Consider the following 12,129-nt stretch of genomic DNA (forward strand, 5'->3'; position numbering starts at 1 on the left):
CACAATGTCGGCACCGTGGTGCGTTCCCGTGCGGAGGTGCGCCGGAGCGCACGCGAAAGGGAGAGTGAGATGGGCCGCTGGACTGAACTCGGCCCACGCGGCGTTTAACTCTTTTATTTTATTTTAATTTTTTTCTTTTGTTTTTCTGTTTTCTTTTCTTTTATGTTTGAATCTCAAATTTAAATCCAAGTTTTGTTGGGAGTTTTTATATCTAGATTAAATGTACAATAAAAATATCAGTATGGACAAGTGTACCTATTTATATATTTTTCTTCACATTATAAATAGGGTTTTCCTTTCCCTCCTCCTTTCTTTTCTAATTTTATTTCCAGATTCTAGATTTCAAATTAGATTTAATTCCCATTTCATCATTAATATATTTTTATTACTATTACTATTATTATTTATAAATGCACAAACAAATAAACTCCAGCTTGATGCATAGATTATTTTAGATGTCATTAGTTAATTATTCGCTTTAAATATGGTTATTCACATGTTCTATTAAGGGGAGAACAATACATGTAAGAAGATCAACCTTCTCTTATTCTTTACAAGTTGGTGTGGTTTTTTAATCCTGATTATTGCTTTCCTGCCCGAAAACAAGGGTTGAAAAGGAAAATGTCAGCCTCCTCTTCTTCCACCGCGCCTAAGTCGAAGAAGATTAAGGTTTTAACTCACAGACCGAGGCCACATTCTATAAAAGGGCAACTGTAATATTTGATACAAGGAGGATAGAGATTGCTAAACGGAGTGAAGCTATCCCTTTGGCTTCGGAGGCGATTCCTGCTGCAACAGTTGAAGCTAGTGTCGGTCCAGCAGAGGAGACTAAGATAAAGGGCTCACAAGCAGAAGAGCATTGAAGACTGCTGAGTCCCCCATCCATAACTGAGTTGCCAAAACTAACAACTGCTTCAACCACAACAATGACTCCTAAGAAAAGGAGAATGACCAGCGTTTTGGATGCTGTTTTGAAATCCACGAAGACGTTGACTCTTGCTTCTACCGAAGTGAAAGTCGCCTAGAGGGGGGGTGAATAGGCGGAAACTGAAAATTTCATACTTTAAGCACAACTACAAGCCGGGGTTAGCGTTAGAAATAAATTCGAGTCCAAAAGAGAGGGGAAAACAAATCAACCAAAGTAAATAGAGCGGATGACATGGTGATTTGTTTTACCGAGGTTCGGTTCCAATGAACCTAATCCCCGTTGAGGTGGTCACAAAGACCGGGTCTCTTTCAACCCTTTCCCTCTCTCAAACGGTCACTTAGACCGAGTGAGCTTTCTCCTTAATCAAACGGGTCACTTAGACCCCTACAAGGACCACCACAACTTGGTGTCTCTTGCTTTGATTACAAGTGTCTTAAGAACAAGAATGGGGAAGAAGAAAGCGATCCAAGCGACAAGAACACAAATGAACACGAAAATCTCTCTCTCACAAGTCACTAAGTATTTGGAGTGGTTTTGGACTTTGGAGAGGATTTGATCTCTTGTTTTTGTCTTGGAGTAAAGTCTAGAGCTCTTGTATTGAATGCAATATGCTGGAAACTTGGATGCCTTGAATAGAGGTGGTTGGGGGTATTTATAGCCCCAACCACCAAAACAACCGTTGGGGAGGGCTGCTGTCGATGGGTGCACCGGACAGTCCGGTGCGCCAGCCACGTCACCCAACCATTAGGGTTCTGACGGTTTCAACCGTTGGAGCTCTGACAGCTTGGGCCACTGGACAGTCTGGTGCCACGCCGGACAGGCACTGTTCACTGTCAGGTGCGCCTTATGGCGCTGCTCTGACTCTGCGCGAGCTATCTGCGCGCTGTTCACATTGCAGGCGACCGTTGGAGTCGACCGTTGCGCTTCTTAGCCGTTGCTCCGCTGGCACACCGGACAGTCCTGTGCTCCACCGGACAGTCCGATGAATTATAGCGGAGCGGCTCTCCGAAAAACCGAAGGTGAAGAGTTCGGCCTATACGGTCCCTGGTGCACCAGACACTGTCCGGTGCGCTAGACTAGGGTTCTCTTCGGTTTCTTTTGCTTCTTTCTTTTGAACCCTAACTTTGATCTTTTTTTATTGGTTTGTGTTGAACCTTTGGCACCTGTAGAACATATAATCTAGAGCAAACTAGTTAGTCCAATTATTTGTGTTGGGCTCTTCAACCACCAAAATCATTTAGGAAAAGGTTTGACCCTATTTCCCTTTCACGAAGCTTCTAACGAGAAAATTGAAGATGTAAGGGAAGTGGCCGCTGCAAGCGCTTCTTATATTCATGCTGAAGCAGGGCCTTCGGGAGCTGCGCTAGTAGAGCTGGTGAAAGAAAGTCTTCTAGAAAAGCCCACGTCACATGTTCCCGAAGCACCTCCCTAGGGTGATTTGGACTATATTGTTCGATATGCTTCGGGAAAGCAGCTATCAGCAGATCAAATTGCCGAAGTACAACATTATGCTAAGGAGCTGAAATACCCCAAGGGTCCTTGGTATACAGAGGAAACGATGAAGATGACTTCCTTTACTATCTACCAGACAGTAAGGAGATTTAAAGTTTGTCGTGAGATGATGGACAACATGGGCTATCCAAAGCTTGAGCTTGGTATGTCTGTAATGACGAAGGACCAACTTGCAGATAGCCTCGCCTACAACAGTTTGAAGATTTGTATACCTTGGCTTCACATTTGGTAATTTGTTATGGTGAACTATTTTGTGGTAATTCTTACCATTATTATTTGTTCGTTCTTTGTTTGGTAGGGTCTAATTCTTAGTAAAGCTTTAAAAGCTCAAAAAGATGCTGAGGATGAGAGCAACCAGATAGCAAATGGGAACCTTCGCTCGGAGGTTATAACTTTGAGAAACGAAGCTCTTGATAAGGATAAAATCCTGCTCTCTTTGGTGGAGAGGTTAAAATCTAGTGAAGCTAGGCTTTCTAGGCTTTCTGAAGCAGTGCAAAGGATGAAGGGATTTGAAGAGAGGCAATTGAAAGATGCAAAGCGCATTGATGACTTGGGATATGCGCTATCTAGTCAAGTGGAACTGCATAGATCTGAATGCAAGAATTAGAAAAGAAACTTGACGAAGTAACTGAAAATTTCAATGTTGAGCTAACAAAACGTGAGATATCTGATATGGAACGGTTGAGTGTGCAGAAAAATGTTGAAGAGCTTCGTCAATCTAAAGAGCAATGCTATAATGTTGCTACAGAATGTGCCAAGAATTTGAAGAATAGTTTTGCTAAGGTTGGCGCATTTTCCTTAGAGCAGAACTTTATCTGCGGTGATCCTGACGGGATTATCCGGTGGATTAACAATGAAGCCGAAGCTTTTGAAGAAATTCTCAGTGACAGAGAAGACTTATGTGCCTTTGTCGGCACCCGTGAAGCTGTGTCGGTCCTTGAAAAGGTTGGCTACAAACATGCCAAGGTCGTGGTTCAGCCAGGATTCTCGCTCTCAGCCAACGATGTTAGAAACGCTTCGGCCGAAGCTGCAGCACTAGCAGAAAATTTTATTCCGAAGTCTGGCTGAAGGGTGGCCGAGAGATAGCTGACGAAGCTATCAGAAGAAACGAGAAAGAGTCTCATGATGCTTCAGCAGAGGCCAGAAAAACTGAAGAAGCTACTAACATGCAAGACTTATAGGTATATCTACCGTGGCTTAGCTTCGTAAATTATTTTAGCTTTGGAACTAACAAACACTTGTATTTTGGTGCAGCTGAGCTCTCTCTCCCTTCGGAGCCATATGACCCTGAAGGTGATCCACCTTTGAAGGGGGCACTTGACATAATTAGAATAGCTAACGAAGCCGTTGACGAAGCTGTCAACAGACTACTAGACGAAGCTGCTGACAAAGTTTTGAAAGATGACTAGAGCTTGTCTATTAAGACTTTTAGAATCTTTGTATGCAGTTTCATTTTTGTAAGAGACAATTATCAACTATTTGTATATTTAATGATGTAATATATTTCTTTGTGAGGCATGAAACCTTCGTACGTACCGTTTTTGAGCCGCAGGCGAAAAAACACCTTCCCTTCTTTTCACGCTTCATAAAGAAAGAAATCCCCTTCTTTGCCGAAGCAACTTTGAAGGTCTTATCGTAAATATTGCATAAGAATACCGTTGTCCAAGATATAAACCCCATATAATAACACCTCTATCAAAAGCATGGATCTTGTATTGTTGATACGTTTTTGTGACTCTTTGCCGAAGATGGACTTAACCTCATGGTTTAGCCGGTATATTTGAAGGAGCAATTTTCCTTCCTTTTCCACTGTTTCTGTCGATGCAAAATAATGTATGATGTGATGTCATGCAATATGATGTGATGATATGATGCAAATGATGTTGATGCACGAATCATAAAAAATAAGACTCTGCATCCCCTTAGGAACGACTTTAGAGTATCTTCACCTTTTACTTAGGTGGTATTTTAGCTCTGCATTCTTTTCGAAACGACTTTGGAGCTAAGCTCTACATCCCCTTAGGAACGACTTTGGAGCTTCTTCACCTTTTACTTAGGTGGTATTTTAGCTCTGCATTCCCTTAGGAATGACTTTGGAGCTTATTCACCTTTTCTGTTACACTCGATGGTGTAACCCCAGATTCATTACAACAGGCTGAAGGTTAAACTTTCTTACATTGTCTTCGAGGAAAAACATAAAGGCAGAAAAGCAAAGATTACATTAAGTATGAAAATTTTCTGATTTAGCCCCTGTATTGCTTTAGTAAATGTGTCTCGACTCAGGCTCAGTGTTGTTGATTGTGCGGGCTTCAGACTCTTCACGTGTGTCACGTTGTTGTTGCGCTTGGCGGTGCCCTTCTGGCTGTTGATTGTGAGGCAAGGTTGGTGCCATAGGTGGTGGTGGTGGTAGCGGGGCCCATGCGGCTTGAGAGTGGCTTGTGCTGAAGCAACTGATGATATGGACTGCTGGTTACCCACATACTCGGAAATATATGGAGAATAACACAAAGCAGTATGCAAGACCTGCTTCGGCTGATTCTGTCGTGCTTCGGCTTCAGCTATTTCTTTTTACTTCTGGATCGTGACTTGGCACGTCCTTGTTGTATGTCCCTTAATTTCTCCATAGAATAAACAAAACAACCTTCTGGGTTGGGAGTTGAACCTTCCTCTGAAGCTTCTTCCTCCTCTGCCTCTTGGAGCTAGTGGCCTGAAGGAGCTTTGTTGCGTCCCTAATGACTGAGAGCTATGCTGATGCCCTTGAGTATGATTGCCGCTGTCATCACTTGAGTTGGGGTTATGAATCGTCCTGACATGCCTAGGGTGGAGTCTTCGTTCGAAGCCCCTAGTCATCTCAGAGTATCTGTAGGTCTCTTCTCTTCTCTGCAGAAAGTCATTGTCAGCCCTAATATATTCATCCATCTTCCGGAGAAGCTTTTCCAAAGTTTGTGGTGGCTTCCTGGCGAAATACTGCGTCGTTGGTCCTGGTCAGATCCCTTTGATCATAACTTCGATAACAATCTCATTCGGCACCATTGGCGCCTGGGCCCTTAGACGCAAAAACCTACGGACATACGCTTGAAAGTATTCCTCATGGTCCTGCGTGAACTGGGACAGAGCTTGGGCAGTTACTGGCTTCGTCTGGAAGCCCTGAAAACTAGTTACCAGCATGTCTTTTAGCTTCTGCCATGACATGATCGTTCCCAGACAAAGGGAAGAATACCATGTCTGAGCTACGCTCCTAACTGCCATGACAAAGGATTTCGCCATAACAGTCGTGTTGCCACCATACGATGATATGGTCGCCTCTTAGCTCATAAGGAACTGCTTCAGATCAGAATGACCATCATACACGGGAAGTTGGGGTGATTTGTAGGATGGTGGCTTTGGGGTAGCCTGCAATTCTGCTGCTAGAGGAGAAGCATCATCGAAAGAAAAATTTCCATGATGAAAATCATCGTATCATTCGTCATCATTGCTTGGGCTTTCTTGACGAAGCTCTATGTTGTGGCCTTCATCCTTGGTCGTCTTGCGTGATATGACGCATTTCTTCGGCAGCTTCATCAATCTTCCTTTGAAGTTCAGCTAGCCAAAGAATTTTGTCTCTCTTTCTCTACACTTGCTGGGGTATAGCCTCTAAGTATCTGATCTCTTAGTCCAACTCCTCCTCCTGTGGTGTTGGGCTGGTGGCCTTCCTTTTCTGGTTTCGGCCTTCTCTCAGAGAGAGCCCCTCTTGGTTGATGCCCAGCAGCTAAGGGCAGCCCCTGGCGCTATTGCCTTCTTCGGTGGCATGACGAAGGTAAATGCTTGAGATGTTGTCGAAGGTGGTCGTTTGAGTTCACTGGAGGTGGGCGCCAATGTTGGTCACTTGTTCTCAAATGTTGTGAATCAAGAACAAGGCAACACAATTGTTAAACATTAGGGACCTTCATCCTTCGAAGCATTATCTCCCTTCGGATATAATGATCTTCAGATGAAGGTTATGAAGGATATATTTTCATCATTAGCAAGAATGAGAATTCATAGAGATAATATATACAACATTCATCCATATATTTATTTTATGATAAACATATGAACAAAATTCTTGTTACATTGATACCTTCGGCTTGCTCGAAGGTGTCGACGTGAAAGCAATTACAATTCAGCGTGAACAGTACGGTGGTACTGTTCACCTATTTATAGGCACGGGACGTAGCCTGGGTAAAAATACATTTATGACTTTAATACTTGTTCATGACCATAGCCTAAATCACTAGAGATTAGCTAGTCTTTTTTCTCTTTAGCTCAACATTATGCTTGATCTTCGTCACCGCTTTAAACTGAAGCTATTGCTCTTTGACCATAACTTCGATGTTCATTGTTGTCATTCTCGGGCTATACCTTCGTCTTGAAGACCTTCGACAGAGGAGACGGTTTCCACCATGAACCAAAGCTCCTGTAATAATCAATATTATGCTAAAAGCAAATGGTTAGTCATGTTTTTGAGGACCTTCAGAAGAGGAAGGCCCCCAATAGGTGCCAAGTGGCATTCACGATGCCACAGAGCCGCCCCCACATAGGCCTCCATAACTGTCTCTTCCCCCTAGGTGAGTCGCCCTCGCAGAAGCCTCGATGCATGCCCATGTGGTTCGATTCGATCTCGCCAATGGTGGTGAGGAGTGTGAGACAGATTTGGGAGAAGAACACATGCATTTGAGGAGTCTACCTCATGCGGTGGGGGCAACAGGACCGGAGTAAGACAAGCAGCAACAATGAGAGGTGGAAAGGCATGGGGCGGAGGATGGTAGCGGGAGTTCATTGGCGGCAGTGTTTGTGGCATCCTCGATGGCATCGTGGACCAAAGGAAGGGAGGAAGATGCACGTGCACTTGCTAGTCTATTCAATAATGGATCTCATAAATCAAATATGTTATGACAAGAGAGGGTTTCTACACAAATTCTAAGCAACATGGAGACCAAAACAGTCAAAGTGATAAACCAGTATGGATATAATATGAATCCATTCAAGCCACACATCAGCTGTCTTATCAACCCAACGATGCAAAAAGAGAAGTTAAGTAACAGTACTGCATTGAATGCACAAGTGCTGCCTAACCTCTTATAATAGAGGAGGAGAATGGATCTGACCTCTAAGTATTTATATTGGATGTTGTAGCAAGTAGCAACATTGTTTGTTGGATGATGTTTGTCTTTTTTGTTAATGGATCATAATATTGTTGCTATGCATATTGCTACCATTAGGATAAAATATTTAAAAGCAAAGTGTGTTGGTTTCCTTTTCATTGTTATATCATTGAATAATTTTAGCTTCCGAAGTTGCTCTTATTATTAATTATTCACTACACTCATTATAATATCCAAAATACGATGATATTGATAAATCTCCATGTGCCATTCTGAGTCCTCATCGGTCTAAGCGTTCCTGATTGATGACTCAGAGTAGGAGAAGATGACAAAGGATGAAGGCCTGTTTTGGAACACTGTTTTTCAAAACAACAGTTTATAATACCATAATTTATTGAATGTCATGACACAACCATGGTATATTTTACATAAGAATAATCTAACACCTGTTTGGAGACACAATATTTTGGTTTTAGCAAAGAAGGGAAGGAGAAAAGACAAGACTATAACCATTTTTAGACCCTAAAAATATCGTGGCATTAGTGAAACCATGGTTTAAAATACAAGGTTTTTAGATGCGCTCCCAAACATCTTTTGGCCTAAGCTACCATGGTAGGCTCAAATATCATAGCATTTCCTTGAAACTAGGAAAATATCGTGTTCCCAAATAGGCCATGAGCCCCCGGCTGCCTCTACTGCTGGGACAAAGTCTCGGGGTGACTCTGCCAATGCGGAGCGCCAAAGGGACTCAACTATCACACCTAGACTGAAGGATAAATCCAGATGCATCTTAAATGTGTGCTAGGATCAAGTCTCACACATATGATGACTCATGGTACATAAATCAATGTCACCTCTTGATTACATAATAGGAGTTCTTTAAAAAAAACTAAATTATACCATATGACGACAACGATCCTCCACAACCATAGTTGACTGGGAGACGACACCTAGACACCTTCAAACTCATCATAGCAATCTTCATGCTCCTCTGATAGTACCTGTTCTTGACCTAGTTTGATTATAGCAAGGGTGAGCTCCCATACGATCATCGCTCAACAAGTGTGGGGAAAAGTGTAGTGTAAGGCTTACCAAGGAATTTGGTTAAGGATTACCAAGGAATTTGGTTAAGGCTGAGCGTTGCTTTTAATTAAGTTGGTCAAAATTTTATTAGCAATTACTAAGTGCAAGTGCATACCAACCCAATTAAATACTTGATTAATATAGAAATCTCATAATGCAATGCATGACAGGTTAAATTTAATTCCATAAATTACTAATGTGACGGTCCGAGCCGCTCATGACTGTGAGCATGACTGATATACCAATTTTACGCTCTATAGACATTGCGCATATTTACCCACAAGTCGTGTTCCCTTTTCTGCCTCGGGTTGTACGAACCCTTAAACACTTCCAAGGTGAGTTGGCAAAGGCACACTACAAGGCCTTTCCAAAGTTCCACTAGCATGAGAGAACCTGCTACGGTTTCAAGCGGGAGGGAGCGATATAAGAATCCCTCGTCTGAAAAGCTATCACAGATAGATCGACTCGAGATCCTCCCTATACTGGTAGCTCCTCACACCCTGCTTGCCCCTTTTGGGAAAGGATTAACTCACACTAGCTTTCCTATTTAATTGGCCAAGGGCATCCCATTCTGCCCTTGTGGTAGCACTGTTGTCTCGGGTGGTTCTCCATGTTCCAATTAAACAAAATAATCTTATCATGCATAATAATAAAGCCAACAATAATAATAGTTCATGATCAAAATTCAGATATAATATTAATCCCTCAACCAGTTAGAACAATAGCAATACTACCCAATAACTCATTTGTATGCAAGGTGTTGTGTAAACAAAACTAGGTAACCGATTAGGTCCCATCAGCTTAACCTAGTTGTTGGGGGCCTTCGCCTTCCGAAGGTCCTCAAAAACATGACTAACATGTTTTCCAAGTATAATATATTGTCATAGGTACCTTCGGCTTTGAGATGAAGGTGCACACGGTATGAAAGGCGCGGCCTGGAAGAAGGATGAATCAATTCCGAAGCTATGGATGGAGAAGCTTTGGCTTAGCGGTGGAAAATAAAACCGAACTAAAGAGGAAAGGCTGCCTAGTCCTCGAAAGATTACTCCTTAGGCAGTAGTAAATGTCAAGGACATGGATGTAATTTTACACAGGTTGTGTCTTGTGCCTATAAATAGATGAACAGTAACACCGTACTGTTCACGCTGACTTGTATTCACTTGCACATCATTCTTGGATTCTTACCTTCTGGCAAGACGAAGGTATAAATGTAATTCGATAATGTTTATTCATGATTATACAATGAGAATATAAATAATCTAATGATTTTATATGATTATTCATATTCTTTATATGTATCATATGTTCCTGCTTTTCATTACACATTGAGATGATGAAGGTATGTCCTTCATAACCTTCGTTTGAGGACCATTATATCCTAAGGGAGATAATGCTTCGGAGGACGAAGGTCTTTAACCATTAACATTCGTGTTGCCTTGTTCTTAACTCGTAGCATTTGAGAACAAATGACCAACATTGGCGCCCACCTCCGGTGAACTCATTTGACCACCTTCGGCAAGTTGTGACCTTCGTCATGCCGCCGAAGAAGTCTTCAGGGCTAGGGGCTGCACTGCAGCCACTGGACGTCAACCAAGACACATTACGCGAAGCTAGAAGCCAAAAAAGGAAGGCTACCAGTCCGACACCTCAGGAGGAAGAGTTGGACCAAGAAATCAGGGTCCTCGAAGCCATTCATCAACAGGTCCAGACAAAAAAGGAAAAGATGCTTCGTCTCACCGATCTTCAGAAGAAGATTGATGAGGCTGCTGAAGAAATGCGTCATCTCACTCAAGATGACCAGGACCAAAGGCCTCAGTACAAAGAGCTTCGTCAAGAGAGCTCATTCAACGAAGATGAATGGTATGATGACTTTCATCATTGTAACTTTACTTTTGATGATGCTTCTCCCCTGGCAGCAGAATTGTAGGCTATCCCATGGCCACAATCCTACAAACCACCCCAGTTGCCCATGTACGATGGGCACTCGGACCCTAAGCAATTCTTGATGAGCTATGAGGCAACAATATCCTCATATGGAGGCAATGCCGTTGTCATGGCAAAGTCCTTTGTCATGGCAGTTCGAAGTGTGGCCCAGCCATGGTACTCTTCTCTCCGGCCAGGGACAATCACGTCATGGCAGAAGCTTAAAGACATGTTGATCACCAGCTTCCAAGGATTTCAGACGAAGCCAGTCACTGCTCAGGCCTTGTTCCAGTGCACACAAGACCATGAGGAGTACCTTCAGGCGTATGTCCGAAGGTTCTTGCGTCTGAGAGCACAAGCGCCAACAGTGCCTAATGAAATTGTCATTGAGGCCATGATCAAAGGGCTTTGGCCAGGACCTATGGCTCAGTATTGCCAGGAAACCCCCATAGACCCTAGAGAAGCTTCTTCAGAAGATGGATGAATACATCTGGGCTGGTAATGATTTCCACCAGAGAAGGGAAGAAGCCTACAGGTTTTCTGAAATGACCAGGGGCTTCGGAGGAAGAATCCACCCCAAGCATGTCAGATCAATCCATAACTCCAGCCTAAATGATGACAGAGGAAGTCAGTCTCAAAGACCACAACACAGCTCCCAATCTTTAGGGCGACAACAAAGCTCTTTCAGGCCACCAGCCCCAAGGGGCAGAGGCGGCAGGGGCTTCGGAGGAAGGTACGGGGATCAGCCCAGAAATCTCTATTGCTTATTTTGTGGAGAAGACAAGGGCCACACTACAAGAACATGCCAAGTTACAATTCAGAAGCAAAAGGAGATTGCCGAAGCTGAAGCGCGGCAGAATCACCTGAAGCAAGTTTTACATACTACTTCAGGCTACTCTCCCTATGTACCAGAGTACATAGGCAACCAACAACCTTCGGCTTCTGTTGCTTCGGCAAATCATTCTCAAGCTTCCTGGGCCCAGCTCCCATTACCACCACCATTACCACCCACTCATACCCGAGGCCAGCAGCCAGAAGGGCACCAGCACGTTCAACAACAGCGCGATTTCCGGGAAGAGTCTGAAGCTCGTACAGTCAACAGCACTGTGCCAGAATCTAAGCATATCTACTGAAGAATATCCTACTCTTGATGTACCTTTATCTTTTATGCCATTTTATTTTTTATAAGAGAAACAAGTGACGAAGGACTAAATTTCGATTTCATGTAATAATTGAACTTGCATCAATGAGTAAAGTATGCCTTTCTCACGGAATTCCGAAGCTACAAAAGTCGTTCCTAAGGGAGCGGAGTAAGTTCCAAAGCTACAAAAATCATTCCTAATGGAGCGGAGTAAGTTCCGCTACAAAAAGTCGTTCCTAAGGGAGCGCAGAGTAAGTTTTCTCCTCAAAAGTCGTTCCTAAGGGGATGCAGAGCCAAAAATTCCACCGAAATAGAAGGTGAAGAAGCTCCAAAGTCGTTCCTAAGGGGATGCAGAGCTTAAATGCCACCGAAATATAAGGTGAAGAAGCTCAAAAGTCGTTCCTAAGGGGATGCAGAGC

The sequence above is a fragment of the Zea mays genome, chromosome 9 (genome assembly GCF_902167145.1).
Source record: "Zea mays cultivar B73 chromosome 9, Zm-B73-REFERENCE-NAM-5.0, whole genome shotgun sequence".
Taxonomy (NCBI): domain Eukaryota; kingdom Viridiplantae; phylum Streptophyta; class Magnoliopsida; order Poales; family Poaceae; genus Zea; species Zea mays.